This window comes from Lagopus leucura, unplaced genomic scaffold (genome assembly GCF_019238085.1).
Source record: "Lagopus leucura isolate 7727_CA_CO unplaced genomic scaffold, USGS_WTPT01 Super-Scaffold_100030, whole genome shotgun sequence".
NCBI classification, from domain to species: Eukaryota; Metazoa; Chordata; class Aves; order Galliformes; family Phasianidae; genus Lagopus; species Lagopus leucura.
The window spans coordinates 768,576-784,396 of record NW_024962281.1 but is presented as its reverse complement, the minus strand read 5'-3'; the positions used below and the strand labels follow the sequence as shown (position 1 = coordinate 784,396).

Genomic DNA, 15,821 nt, shown 5'->3' with positions numbered 1-15,821 from the left:
TGTGTGAAGACTCAGCCTGGTGCAAGTGATAAAATAATAGGATTTGCTTTTCCTTTTATTTGCTCCTATTGGAGACTGGAATGCTTCAGCAGTGACGATGCAATGAAGGGGCACAGTAACACACAATTTCAAATGCTGACTGAATATCCAAGCACATTGCCATGTAATTCTGGCACAGCAGATGCACTGCAGGAGTACAGAATGCAGGGGGTTATGCTTGTTTTGTTTTAAAGCGAGTCATGCCTTCCCATGTTAGTAACTACAAATCATTCTATAAACTTAGGGCTTGTCAGCAGTAAAACAGAATTATAGACAAGTGGGTTTACAAATGAAAAGCGGTTCAGGATTCGAGACCGTACAAGTTTTAAGCTCAGACTCATGACTAAAATATGTAAGGAAAGGTATAAACAAAAGAGAAGTGCCACTGCTGAAAAAGTTCTATGGAACATCAGATACCTTTTCAAACATCTGTCTTTATCACAGGAGCTACAACTTCTCTTTAGACTGAAAACACAAATCCCATCTCTGCCACTGCCAGCACTGCAGGACCTGACCTGCCTGGAGGCAGCAGGAAGCTCTGTGTGTGCCACAGACCTGCATATGGAGGCAGTGCTGATGGCTTTCCTTCAATATCACACTTCTGTGTGGGGAACGTGGGAAATTAAATTTAAAGGTGCACAGGGAAATTATGATTGCGTTCCTTGAAACGAGAATTTGTGATATGTGGCCTCGGTGTTTACACGAAAAGATGATTGTCTACACTTATTATTCCTTGTTTTATTGTTATGATCAAGTATAACTTTCAGAGGACCTTGGGTTTGAACGGGCTTCTTCTGTGGTATTAATGGGGAGATGAGCAGAAGTACCAAAGCTATGTGCTCGGTGAGGCCGTTCTTACCATCACTGCGACACCACAGCGATCAGCGCCAGAACTGCAGCGCCAGAAATAAAGGCAAATAAAAACCAAAGCATTCTGTCCCACGTTTAGAAGTACAGTAAGCTGAAGGAATACCCAAACGCTGCGGCAATGCAAAGCCCACAGAACAGGGTTCTCTTGCTCTAATTATAATTCTTGGCCTTTTCTATGCCTTCCTCAGTTCTAACACGTCCCTGCTGAGATGGGCAGCCACAAGCACACACAACGCACAAGATGCAGGTTGCTCTCAGGTATACCCTCGCCCCCTTCCCTCCCATTTCCTAACATGCCAGTTTCCAGCAGGGAGATTGCTTCCACAGTTACGTATCTCTTTTTTCCCAATACCTAATTTATAGTTTCTCACTGCACACATCCATACTTTTCTTCCTGCATTTGACATTTCCTTTTGTTTATTACTTATAATTGACTGCCTGGTATTCTTACCACCTGATCACTCATTACAGTGAGACACTCCTGCAGCTCTTTCCAGTTAGTTTCTGCAGCTTTGAATAATTTGTCATGTCATCTCCTGCCCCCTCCTCCATTTTTCCAGTTTGTGGATATCTTGAGTGGCACAGCTCCTGCACAGATCCCTGTAGACTTCAGTAATCATCTCCTTTGGCTTTGAGATGTGCCATTTCTGCCTACCTTTCATTTCTATATTTTAACCACTTCTTGTCCCTTCCCATTTCCCCTTGATAGCTTATTTCCTCTGACATGAATGCTGCTCTGAAATAGCAAGAAGCAGAAAGCAGAGGAATAAAGCCAACTTTTTATTAAAAGAAGCAAATTCAAACGATAGGCCTTGTGCTGCTGGATGGAATCCCTGGGGGCAGCCAGAGTAACCTCAAGGAAATCACCAGCACTGCGCTGTGGGGAGCAGGACCTGCCATCCCACATGCAGATGGGAGCAGAACCCAGCTGGCTGCACAGCAGGAACAGGAGGGCTGATTTCAGAATGAGAACTACCCCATTGCCGGTAGGAATATGCAAGAGAGAATATTTAGGTTAGAAGCACTGACACGGGTGTAGAATTTGACTCTCTTTGATCAATGCAAATCTTTCCAAAAACTGTTTTTCAACATTTAACAGCCAGACAAACCCCCTGCCACAGCAGCAGAGCTCACACCATGGCATGCATTCTACAAGTGCTGTGAGGTATGGGGCTCCCTGCAGACGAGGAGGCGCTGGGGCTCATCACCAGCCACGGATCAGGATCACTATGAGAACTTCCAGCAGTGCTGGTGAGTGTGCCCATGTGTTCCATGCACTCCAAGCAGAGCTGGTCTGTGTGTGCCCCGTTCTGTGCAGCTGAGGCACACTGGGTGCTTTGAGCACCTGTGTGAAGCCATATGTGCCACTGCTTTGTGAGAGCTGGCCAGATACAAGCCTGTCACATCCCTCCCCCATCACTCTGTGGGCTCTTTGAGGGCAGCTCCCTACCTGTGCTGAGGGCAGAGAGAACTCCAAATGCTGGTCTGATAGAGGAAGGCCAACAGCCCTACGGTTCTGCTCAGGGCTGGGATGGGACAACTTTAGGGAGTGCAAAGTGAAAACAAGCTGGAGAGCGTGTAAGAGCAGAGAGGAGAAAACCAAACCAAAGCAAAGTCAGAATGGATGCGATTGAGCACACTCATCACATGAGAGCCTCCAGAAGATCGCAGGACAGGAGGATCAAAGTATGATGTAACTACTGAACTGTTTCCTTCAACCTAAACATAGCTGGCCCTCGCAGCACACTACTATTGGCTACAGATGGTGCATGTGTGTGTGTAGGAGGAGCCGTGGCTCTTCCTGCAGCTGTGCAGCCCTGCAGCATGCACGCAGCGGGGCAGCCCTGCAGGCTGCAATGTGACTGCACCAAAGGACAGGGCTGTGAGCCCTGCCAACACCGGGCACTTCACCATGCTGTGGGGACACAAAATGGGGCAAGTGGGCAGCAAAGCGTGACTGCATGGGGAAAGAGGGAGAAATGCAGGCCCCTTCATTCTCCCTTCCAATGTGTGCAGCTCAGGAAGGGCCCCGGTGGGCTCACAGCTTTGTCACAGAACAGAGAGCTGGAGGAACGCACTGTCTGGCTCAGGCTGCTGCGGGGAGGTTGGGCACTCAGCTCTGCACCTCCTTGCAGGGCTGCTGCCACACTGCTGGGGTCATGGCTGCAAAGTGCTCTGTGATCCACGGAAGATAGGGACTAGAGAAATATATTAATAAAACAATGAAAACTAATATTAGAATAACTTACAGTCACCTTCAAAGAGGAAGGATGGAGCAGCTTACGGGCTGCAACTTACCAACATCTGACAAGTCCTGTAGCTGCTGTATGTTGTCCCAAAAGACTCTTTTGTGTTTGCACAAGAAGTCAAAGTCAGACTTCTTCCATACCTGCAGTAACAAGGCACAAGACTTGAAAATATTGCACAGGAAGAGAACAGCACAGTGTACAGCCTGGTCTGCAGGGCACGGCCCAGCCACCAGAGCCAGACAGCACGGTGCCATCCCTGCAGCACAGCCACCCCGGACAGCCCTGCCCTGCAGCTCATTGCTGCTGCCCTGCTTCCCCTGGCGTTTGAGCAGCGATGCTCTGTTTGGGTGCACACACTTCTGCTGCCACACAGAATGAAAGTGAAACCCAGTGCTATTTCTGTCCTCACCGAGCCTGGCCGCATGGCACGAGGACCCGCTGTGCCTCCAGATGGAGGGAATGAGCTGCTCGTGGGGTGCTGGGCTGCAGAAGGCATCTCCCCAAAGGGCTGGTGGCTATTTCTGCTGAGACCTTTCTAAATAACCGAGGAAGAAAACAGGAAACTGCTGTGCTGTGGACTGGAGCCCGATGTGCCCTCGTTCATCTGCTGTTACTGCTCTGACCACCGCTAGGCGATGGAAACTCACAGGGATGCTGTTGAGAAGATGAAGGAAATGCATAACAGCACCGCAACATTGATGTGTGCTGCTGCTGGTTAAGGGGGATGGCCCCTCAAAATTCATGACACTTGTATAGCACGGCCTGGAAGAGCTAATGTTGCAGGTTCCCAATTAGTCATAAAGAAGTAGCCTGATGGCAGTGAATAGCAAGGAAGAGACGGAGTGTCCTCAAGTCAAACTGCCTGGGCAGGGACAGCACTGATGGGTTACGGTAACCAGAGAAGCAATTTGTGTTTGCTGCCTTCACAGAGCATTTTATATCCTTGGCATTTTACATACAATTAGTAATAACCAGTCAGGAGAACAGTAACACACATCAGTGTACAAATTCAATTAGGAAGAGAAAATAAAAATATAATCTGAATCACTAAGCTAACATGATACATTTTAACCTTGAGTTCAACATGGGTTTGGTTTGGATGAGGAGCTCTAATCAGATTTAAAGGAGGATTCGAAAATTAGTAACAGATGTGAACGAAAGAGATAATGATTTTCATTCTTGATAATGTGACCAAGGTTACAGACAGCGGGGAGGGCAGGGCGTTCAATGAAAATAATTTGGCTGGCGTGCTTGCGGATTTTCTGGTAAAGATTAATACCTTACAGCTTTCCCTCATTTACCAAGGTGAAGAGTGATCAATTCCCAGTTGCTCCAAACAGATATAAAAATTGACGGCCTCCATTTCCCACTACTTTCCTCAAAATTTAATCAGTAACTGAATGATGTGTCCTGCTTCTCTGGAAGGGTGAAGTGCCTTCTCTAGAGGGAAGCAACGCCACAGCTGCCCTTCAGTGTCAGATGAGAGGATGTTAAATCTTTTAATAGGCACACGAGGAGCTACGCCTTGTGCAGCCAGCCTGACAAGCAGCCCACTGCCACGAGAAAGGCAAAAGAAAGGGAAGAAGACATGTGCCAGGGACGCTGGCAGAGTTAATCAGTGTACGCTGCTAGATGGAGCTGCACAAAAAGCCCTGCACAGCACCAGGTCCCGCTCACAGCCTCAGCTTTCCTGCTGCAACTATGTTGTAACTTCAGAAAATCAAAATTAAGAAACCAAATGCAAACAACAAAAACATGTAGAGCAGAGCACAAAGCCTTGGGGGAATATGGGAACTGACAGCTGGCGCCTGCTTTCAAAATGGGGGCCCAGAGATAATTGAGTTTCTGAAACCATTTCAATCTGCATGTAAAAGAAGAGGAATTTGTTGATTGTTGCGTTTTCCTATAGGCACAACTGGCAGAGAGACAAGCTGGGCGCTCCGCTGAGTCACCATCACACATTGCCAGCACCTCCCTCACCTGAAACAGGGAAAAAGTGATTGGGAGACATCTTGAATGAGCCCCTGAGGTGCTGAAGGAGCCACGATGGGCTGTGCTGAAGTTCAGAGAACGGAAGCATAATCGCAGAACAGCTATGAAGTCCATGGTAAGCACCAGAACCTATTGTGGTTTAAATACTTGGAACAGGACTTATCCTCTCCTGAAGAAGCCTCTCGTGGTGCCCACAGATACATGCACACACGAAGGTCTGTAAGCCCTGCGTGGCCCTGATGTCCTCATGTCCCACAGTGCAGCCTTGCATGACATCGACCCCTGCACTTTCAAACTACTGCTCATTATTTTACCAACTGCGTATTTTCCCATACTCCATGATTTTCTGAATGCTCCAAACTACAAGAGAACTTCTGCTTGTTGCTAAATAATGCAGATTATATAACACAGCCAAGCTAATAAATTGAAGTATAAATGACTTAACCCTCTCTTTCCCTGCAGTTTCAGATGTGCTTGGTTGCATTTAGGATCTTTAAGCGCTGGAGTGAAGAGAGAATACAGAGACAAATATGTTGTTTGTTTTCCCAGTGCCAGATGGATGGATTCAATTTTCAAATTCCTTAAACTGCCAACATTGAAAAGTCAGGAAAAAAAAAAGAAAAAAAAAGATGGGAAGAATGCATTTGTTTTAAAGATCTGACATGGTTTCTACAAACTGCACAGATATTTTGTGGCATTTATGACAAAATTGATGTCACATGTCCATTCTATCACTTGCATCTGACACTGCTATCTTGGAAAGAATTTCAAGTACAGTTAAAATAAGTTAATATAGCCTTTTTTTTTTTCCCCCTGACCACCTCTGTTTTAAGCACAGGGGCTCCTCTCTCCAACACATCGGGGTTTTGCTGCCATCCCCTTTGCTTGCTCTGCTCCCAGCAGGTACGGCTTGTGGCGCCGATGTTCTGCATGCAATCCTGCTGCATCCCTCCGGGCTGCCAACTCAGCAGGGCTGAGGGACGGGCGGGCAGGGAACGGCCCCTCGCGTTGTGCATCGCTCCTGGAAGGTGCTCATTTTTTCCCCTTGGCACTGAACACTTATCACAGCTGTGTGCTGCAGGGAGAGGCAAAGCTAGAGGGGGTGCTGGAGGAGCACTCAGCAAAGGTCATCCTGTTTAACACTTTATTTCCTGTCTTTGCGTTTCAATTAATTTAGATGGTGATTTCTAAACAGAACTTTCAGCCAACGAGAAGTGGACAAAGTTCCTCTGTTTCCCTGACAACTTCCTACCTTCTGTCGGGATAAACACATTCTGCCTTATTTCCACCATTCCCCCGAGGTGACAGCTCTCTTACCACTGTCTTCCCCCTGCACACACCAAGGGGTGAAGCATCCAGCACGCCAAGTGCTGAGCAGGAGGCCTTAACCCAGCCCGGGAGCCAGCCCAGCCCAGCCAGCAGCTGCATGAGAGAGCAGACCCTGCTCTGCCCCCAGTGCAGGGCTGGCTGTCCATGGGCGTGAGTGTTTATAAAGCCACCAAAAATAGCCCACAGGATAGCACACATGCTCAAGGGATAAATTGCAATGTATACAGTGAGCACTGAGCACTAAAAGCCAGCCAACAACAGAGCCAGCTGTGACCACCAGCAAGGTGTTCATCCATGAGGACACAGGCACCCGGACAGGCAGCACACCTATACAGCAGCGCTGTGTGAGGTTAACAGAAGCCTGCCTTGTTTCTTGCTGTTTGCCAGGAAGCACAGACAGCCAGGTATGAGTTAGACATTACCTACACATCAAGAAGCCTGACTGGGAAAAAAAGAAAAAGATCCTCCATAACGAGCAATGGGATAAAAAACCTGAGCAGCTTTCAGTGCGGTGTAGAAGAACCAGCCAACTTCATTGCAGATTCATGGAAGGTGAGCATATTTCCCATTCTTTCTCTTACTGTTATATCACAAGATTAATTTTCCACTCTGGTTTTAATCTCAGCTCACAAGGACTGAGAAAAGCTCTAACTAGAGAAAGCCCTGCCTCAGCTTCCCCAGCACGGATCTGCCTTTTTGCAGTTTCATTTCCTTAAAGGAAATAGACTCGTTCTGCTTTGAGACCTTTTATTTCTCCTGGGCGTACATGCCACAGAAAGGTAATTAATATGTAATCACGGACTAATTAAATATGCTCTTTTATGTTTTGCATTCATAAATCACACCTAACAGCTTGAACTCTCAGGTCAATGGACATCTTTATCCTCTCGTGTCCTCGGATTTCTGTACCCTGTCACAGTCCTGCTTTAGACGCCTCACAAAAGGCACTTTTGGGCAACGTGCTGTGTTTCAGGTAGGTGAGAGCAGTGCTCATTGGGCTGAGCAGCTCTCTAAAGAGAAGACAAGAGGGTCCCCATGGCAGGGAGCATTGCTCAGTGATCCTACAGCTTTAAGCTCCTCCAAAAAGTCTCACAGAATCAGCACAACCCCTTAGCAAATAATCAAATGGTGACGTGCAGTGACTTACCCCCACCTAAGTCCCCATTTTCCGTATTTATTTCTCCCTGATCTCACCCACCTGCTGGGAAACTTTCTTTCACTGCCAGGGTCCCTGAGGGCCAGATGCACCGCTGGGATGTTCAGTGCTTCCAACCTGCCCTGCTTCGCAAATCAATGGGATTTCAGCAGAAAAAAAGAATAAAAACTTCACCGCCTGCCTGACTGCTGCCCACAGCGCTCTGGGGATGTCAAACAGAGCCCACCTCCACGCAGGGCCGGGGCTCTCCTGGCAGGTTGTGTCCCCAAAGCTGTGAGATACCTCTTCCCAATGCAAGCACCGATTCACAGCGTGCTCTGTAACCCAGGGAGCACTGAAAAGAGAGGCTCTCGCTACCTGTCTGTGGAAGCCTTGTGTGAATCACCAAACTATCACAACAATCCGGAATAATTGGCAGTTTTCCACTTGAAAAACCTATTTTACTTCGCTTGTCTGCTAGGTCTGAAAGGAACTGTTTCTGTACAACATCCAGAATTCCAGGAAAGCCCGCAGCTCCCTTTACACAGTAAGGTCTCAGTTTTCAGAAACAATCTCTACTAACCAGATAAGAGTCCTTTTAATAATTCTGCTGCCTGTATTGCCTTCATTTTCTAACAGTAAACCTGTGCAGCAGCTGCACCACGCGCCCTTCCCTTCCTAATGAACTCCTTAATGAGGCTCACAGCCTCCTGCTGACCTTGGGGCAGCTTCCCTTTGCCCTTCCACCCCCACACCCAACTCACCACCCCACAGCTTCCACAGGCAGCAGAAGCCCCACAGAGCTGCTCCCATAAGAAAACAGGCACTGATGGATCGAACCCAGCATGAAGGGTTTGCTCCCCCACAGCAGCGTAGAGAGGAGGGCACAGGCACTGCTTCCTGCAAAAAGATCACAGACTCAGTGATAACAATCCATCCTCACGCACATGCAGTGTGTTGAAGGTGCAAACACCACATTTGTCACTGCTGTTCTCGGGGCAGAGGTTTTTGGAAGTAGCAGTGGCTCACCGATCAGCACAGCAAACCACAGCCACGGGTTTGTAGCCTACAGCCCAGGCTGCTCTCTGTAGCTTTCCACCATCAGGCAAGCTGCTGCCCTGTCAGTGAGAATCTGAGCACTTGAAGTTTTCAAAGCAGGATTATACATTATTTGAAAATTTCTTCAGCAACTGTAGCACTAGATTTTCTACAAAGCCTAATACTATGTAACTTTTCTAGATGAAACCTCCTTGCCTTACAAGAGCAGATGACAGCACATGGCCTTCTCTCCCCCCTCCTTCCCTTTGCTATTTATTCCATTTTGCACAGAGCATCCCAAATGCAGCAAATTGCCCAGGCTCAGCCCAGCTGCCCAGCACTGCAAGTAGTGCAGCTCCCTGCAGCAGCCATGCAGCACTGCTGCTCACATGGGGGCTGACAGCACAGTGACACCCAGAGCAGCTGCAGGGCCAACAGTAGGGCAGGGTCTGGCTTTATCTGGCATCACACCATAAGACTAATCTCTTGTGAAACAGGTAACCTTCCTGACTGCTAGTCAAAGTGAATCATTTAAGATCACAAAGCAACTTGAATTATTAATTAGTTATGCTGAGTTTTTAAGCATATCTTAGGAAAGATTAGGGCCTTCTGATGCAGTAACAGATTCAGAACAAATTCAGAACTTCTTCCCTGTCTGTAGGAAGCCTGCATGCTTGAGCACATGGCTGTGCAGGACCAGCACAGATGAGGTCAAGCAAAGGAAACAGAACTGAAAATCCTCTTCTCCCAGCCCAGCAATGGATAGGAGGTGGCACAGATCAGGCTGTGGAAGAGCAGCTGAGGGCAAGAGCTCCCTGCTCAGCCCCACAGGTCCCCTGCAGAGGGGCACAGCCACAGCACCCACACAGGGGCCAGGCAGCAAGTGGCAGTGAGGTGCAGGCAGCAGAGCACTGCATTGCTCATGGAAAGTACACCAAGCAGCAAGGGGAGTTAGCTCAGAGAAAGCACACTGAGGTCATGGAGAAGGAACGCTTGGACTACAGTCATTTCATTTAGGAGAGTTTAAATAGTTGCTGAATGACACTGAGAACTACTAAGCTAATTGCCTCGATGACCTTTGGGAAAACGTGTAAGCTAATCATGGGGAGAACAGCAGCAGTGCAGCACACAGGTGGCTGTGGGGAGGGGTGCAGGGGTGCCCCAGGAGAAGGGCTGCAGCTCCAGTCAGGGGCAGCAAACCTCGGGAAGAAGAGCTGGGGGCGCCCTGGGGTTAGAGAAGGCAACAGCCATTGGGGTATGGAGCTACAGCAGCTGGGGTTACACAGCAGCACAGAAGGTCAGGGCACTGCTCCCCCGCGGGCAGCACACGAACCCTTCTCTGGGGCTGGTGCCACAGGGGCAGCACAGCACACAGCAGGCTGCCCTCCGGCTGAGCTGCTGCTGCTTTGGAGGAGTTCAGAATTTGCTCTGAAAAGACATTTCCTTGTTTAGTTTTATCTACTAAAGCTTTCCTTGCTTCAGCGATTATTTGTTAAAAAACAAAGATATTTCCAACTAAACGCAGCTCAGAGAGTTAACCCAGCTTTAAAGTAGGTCTGTAAGTTCTCAGGAGAGCGTAAACTGCTGGTAAACAATTCAGCACTGTTCCAGTAGAATTGTATAAGCAGATTTATGTGTATATAATCAGATAAAAGTGCCAAATATAAGGTGCTCTCAGGCGGTTTCCATATGCAATGTGGATTTCCCCACACCTCCCATGAATGGAAGCACTGTAATAGGAAGGGGCTGCTGGTGCTAATGCTCGTGTGCACCCGGGAGGTTACAAGGAGAGCTTTTGGTGGCAGCGGTTGGGTTTTCTGCACGGCAATTAAACATTTCTCAATCTATGAAATGAAGGAAACAAAGCAGCGTTCGGATGACCCCTTAAACTTCATAGTCTACGATGTTTAAAAAAGGAATGAAAAAATCTTTCATCGTATATTGATGAAGAGCAGCTGCTGCTCCCCCAGCAGTAGTAACTCACGGATCAGAGACGCACGTGGTTTATTCACTTGTTTTCTGATTCCATCAAAAATACACACTTACCATGGCAACCTCTTCATTACACGTCAGGATACAATTCAAGCAGAAAGGGCTTTCTTCAAGAGCCCTCTAAGGTCACTGTTGCACTAAAATCTTTCAGGGACAGAACGTACACAGCTCATGGAGAGAGGTGCTTTGTGACGCTATAAAGCCAACACAGCGCATTACTTTTGCAGAAGCAGACTAACATTTTTCCTTGGGTGGAAGCTCTTCTTCCCCTCCCAAACATGTAGCAGTTCCAGGACGTTTGTAAAGGCTTTTGCATGACTAAAAGACTAAAAAACAGAGGGAAACCATATGCATGTATGCACATGCACCTATATTTATACACCTAATACATACTGGTATATGTTCTAAGGGTTTATAGGTACACAGTTGAAAAGAAAAAAAGAGAACAGCCCATTTAAATTTGCACCTCAACAGACTCTGTGGTGAGAATACCTGATAGCATGCAGACATTCAATCTGGATCTCAGGCTTGCTTTTCCTATGATAACAGAAATGCTGATTTGACCAAGAGGTGCCAGCAGTCCCTGTGCAATGGTGACTGGCCTGGGGCACAACTCCTGCCTTGCAAAGGCCTTCTCAAGAAATGAACACAACGTAGCCCAATGAGATAAATGAGAGGCAACAACTCTGCAGGTGAAACTTCTTTCCACAGAGCATACTTCACTGCAATACAATTAAATAGTTATAGAAAACATGCAGCTGAAGGGATGACAGAACAAACTCCCACTGAACAAAGCCCACTGCTGACAGCAGTCTGCACTCTGATTTACTGCTCACCTCAGTGATGTTATTTATCCATTTGGGAATACATCATCCCAAAGGACTGTGAGATGGTGAGCAGAGCTTACTGCCCCACTACAAACTCCTGTGTGCAGCTTTGCCACTGGGCAGTGCTTGCAGGCACAGCTGGGATGCTGCCTATCCAGCTTGGGGTTCCTCATGTGCTACTCTGCTCTGACAACCAGCTTCCCTTTGCTGACTGCCAGCCTGCACACCAGCCCAAGCCAAGCTGGAGGCTGCAAGCCTGGTTTTGTGTTTGCTTCATGCAGAAAAATCACAGTTCACCTTCCCAAAGCCAAAACCCAAGAGAAAGCAGCATTCATGAAATTCTACAAAAGTTAAAGCAATTTGTAGAACAAGCACGTTCAGATCTGAGATGAAAGGCAAAACCAGGTAAAGGAACGATGCTTCGCTCAACAAGACTCTGCATTTCATAAGAAACTTCTGAAGAAACTGCTCTTTTCATCTTTACAGAAGGAAGACATGTGTCAGCATGGGTGCTGAGGAGGCTCTGAGCAGACAGGCAGGAGCCCTGCAGCACACGGGGCACACTGTGGGATGCTGCCGGCCTGGGACTAACACTGCTGGGTGATGGAGAGAGTAAACATCGTCGTGACAGCTCTCAGTGCCTAAGAAACAGTTTCAGAAGTGGAAGTGGAAGTGTCAGCACCTGAGAGCATCACTAAAACAGTACTACTGCTGAGAAGCCTTCTGCAGATTGAGCTGCATGGCTTCTCCAGATCAAACTCTGTCCAATAAACTTCAAAGGCCTCTTCTGCATGTAAAGCTGGGCATGAAGACTGGGATGTATCTGGGATTTTGCACTGCAGCTTACCAGAAACAAAGGAAACTTAGCCAGGTGTGGGCTAAGGAGCCAGGAGCTCCTTAGCTGTGTGGGTGAACAATGAGGTCACAGCAGGAGCTGTGCCCAACAGGCAGCGGGGTCACAGCAGCAGCACCATCACACACCAAACTACAGTGCTCCATCACAGGCCTCCATTTGGCATGGCCATACACCAGGGAGAGAAATCATCAGCACATCCCTGAGGGTTATGCTAAGGCCACTGCTCCTGTCTGCCATTAGATCATCATTAATTCAAGGACATTAAAAATATATATATATACCCTAATGAGACATAAGCCACAAGCCTTTCTATTGCAAAAATAATGGCTGGATGCCACATTGCTGGGACACTGCAGCACCAGGAGGTGGAGGTGCCCCACACCAGAGCAGAGCTGTGTGGATGAGGGCAGCCTGCAGCGCAGAGCTGCTGAGCACCATAACTGCATTTCAGCCTTTTCTCTGGAATAATTCATCCCTGGCACTTTAGGAAGTCACCAAATGGAACTGAGTAAAGAGAAATAATTGCCTCCTATCCAAATGAATACAGATGCATGATTAACAAGACATGGTATTTTTATAATATTCTCTGTATAAATAGAGTTGCTGCATACAGGCAGAGCCTGTGAATCATTCATTTGCTTTGAGATTGAATAAGCTTCAGCTCTATCAACATGATCATCACCGAAGAAACAAGAGCAATGCTGCAAGAAATTGTTCATCGTGGATTCATTTAACACCATTATTGTTTCAATTAGACAGAAACCAAAATGCGTAACTTCAAATTAATCTAGAAATGACCAGTTTTAGGTGAGGTGTAAGACAGCAATGCTGTCCTAAAATCAACGTGCTGAGCAGTACCTCGTGCTCCTCACAAGGAAGCCAGCAGGAATCTGAGAGAGAACTTCACACACCATGCTGCCCAAGATATCCCACCCAGCTTTCCATGGAAGCCCGTCTCCAGAGCAGCTCCAGCTCCACTGTGACCCCTCCATGCTGCAAGCAGCTCTCAGAGCAAACTGAGCTGTGTGCACTGCTCTGGAGATGGGTTTGCTTTCTGGCTTCATAAACAGCCACCCTGGGATTTGAGCCCAAACATCCCTCCCACAGGGCTGTTGCCATAAAGACTCAGATGTGAGAGCCCTCAAGAGGTAAGGGGTCCAAAGCACCTTTACTCACTCAGCATGGGGGGCAGGGGGAAAACACCTCCCTGCCCCAGGAAGAGATCAGAACCATAAAACTCAGCACTGCCATTTACTTACACCCCTTTATCACGGCGCCCTTAGGCTGCGCATCATGCTGAGCCCTGCGTACTAACAGCTTGGTGCAGCAGCTCCTCTTGCAGGAGGAGCTCTCAGCCCCAAATGCCCGAGCCTGGCTGCTGGCATGCAGCAGCCCAAGAGCCTGAGGAGCCATTGCAAAAGTTACTGGTAGCTGCAAAATGATTAAGAGCACTAAAATATTTGTACGGGAAGCAGTCATCACAACAGGAAACAACTGCAAACTGACCCATGGATTTCTCTAATTCAGCCTGGCTCCAATGATTTCCCATCTCAGTCATTTTCCCTTCTTGGTGACAAGGTTTGCCAGACTGGCACAGCTTCAGTGCCAGCAGAGCAGCATTGCACACTGCTCCAACGCTGGGAAGTAGCACAAGTACAGAGCACAGCACCTCTCCCTTCACCCAACTCCATGCAGCACCACCACATCCCCCCTGCTTTAACCAAAGCCCTGTGGTGAGGGCTGTCACAGCCCTGCCTGCCTGCCCCTTCCAGTTCTGGGCAGGGAGAACCCTGCGACTCCTTAAATCTCAGGATGGTCTTAAATTATTTTCTTAATTAGGCCTTTGAATTTTGTGAAGTTATTTCTGGCTGCCCAGGATTGTTACTCATTAAAAAAGAAAAAACCTACAAGAACCCTTTAGATCTCCAGTGACATACAGTACAATTTTATTGACTTTGTCCTTCTGCATGCACTGCCTGACTCCAGGGAGGCTGCAGAGGGAATTACAAGTCAGGCCAGCACATATTTCCAGTTACAACAACCATAAGAACTTTTAAAAATACATAATTCAATACTAAATGCATCATTTAGAGAAGCCTGCACTAATTAGCTGAGAGGGATGAAGCCGCAGAACAATAGCGGGTACAGAATTCCATACCCACTATTGTTGGAAGGGCCTAAAGAAATGTTTGTGTTCCTCTGGAAGCCCATTTCTTAATTTAAAGAACATCCAGAAATACTCCAATGGATGTTTCCATGGGATAGGGGAACACAGTGAGGTACGGGGCTCAGCAGCCCACAGGGGACTCTGAGCTGTTCTTATCACATGGATTTTACTTGGCCATAAATTAAACTGCTGCCTTATAGTGAGAAAATACCCACAAGCTGAAGTTGGGCAGAACGGAGACAGAGCACTTCATAATGCAGAGGTTGGGAGCCTGGGGGCACAAAGGACAGCACAGCACATAAGGAATCCCAGCTCAGAGTTCCACAAAGAGAAGGAAGAAAAATTAATGAAAAAAATAATTAAGAGATTCTTCTAGAATTAGGGAAAAGTTCCACTCAACTAGCAAACATTACCGCTGTTGTCTGAACGGGGCTCCAAATTCACTTTTTGATGAGTAGGTCTGCAAGATCCCACTCAAAAAATGTATTTTCTCAATAAGGAAAACGAGCGCAGTATATTTTTTTCCATATTAGAAAATTGAGGCCAGCCAATAACTTTCTATCATTTCTAACAGTTATAACCAGCCATCGGGGAATAAACAGTTTATTGTCCAAAATTCTTCACATACAACGTGTCATTTCCTATTGCTCTCAGCTGAGGCTTGAATAAAGCAGCAGAAGTGAGCACTTCAGCAGCTCGAGCACACTAGCAGCAAGTGAATGAGTTAATCCAGCGGGTCATGAACTTGTGCAATTGTTTCTTGCAATGCAGTGAAGCAAAAGGCATTGAGCAACTGCAGCAGAGGCGAGCTGTGGCAGGGGAGCAGGGCAGCAGTGCCAAGCTGCTGGGATGGGGCAACAGCTCCAGGCAGGGTGCTGGGCTTTGGGCTGTGCACAGACCCGGCCCAGGTTCCCCAAGAGCTCCACAGATTGCTTGGAGTGGCGGCCTGTAACAGCTGCCCCGTTACCAAAGCTGCTGCTGTTCTGCTGGCCGCTTCAACTGCTTATCAGAATGGGAAAACGACATTATCTGAGCAGCAGGAATGGACTTTGCACAGCTGAGGACCCCTCTCTTCCACAAGGACTTTACTTCTACCCCCCAAAGGCAAAATAGCTCAGCTGCTTTCTCTTTCAGGATTTTTAAAAAAACATTTATAGTGAATATATGCATGATTGCAGATATGCCAGCTTGCCCTACGTTATCATATTTGTGACCAACATTACCAGATTTTAAGAGAGAGAGAGCATCCATGTGGCATACAGAGGAAAGAGCAGCAGCTGCTGCTCCAGGGCTGAGGCCACAGCACTGTGCCCACAGGCAGGATTGT

At 47.6% G+C, this 15,821-nt stretch overlaps 1 long non-coding RNA gene across 1 annotated transcript in view; it reads right to left on the bottom strand.

The window, feature by feature from the left end:
* Positions 1-1,862: 1,862 nt before the first annotated feature.
* Positions 1,863-15,821, bottom strand: part of LOC122185758 — a 69,779-nt gene continuing 55,820 nt past the window's right edge. The window contains exons 5-6 of the long non-coding RNA XR_006180971.1: positions 3,208-3,298; positions 1,863-3,107 (exon numbers count right to left, since the gene is read on the bottom strand). This is a non-coding gene — a long non-coding RNA (uncharacterized LOC122185758). The remainder of the gene's footprint in view (positions 3,108-3,207; positions 3,299-15,821) is intronic.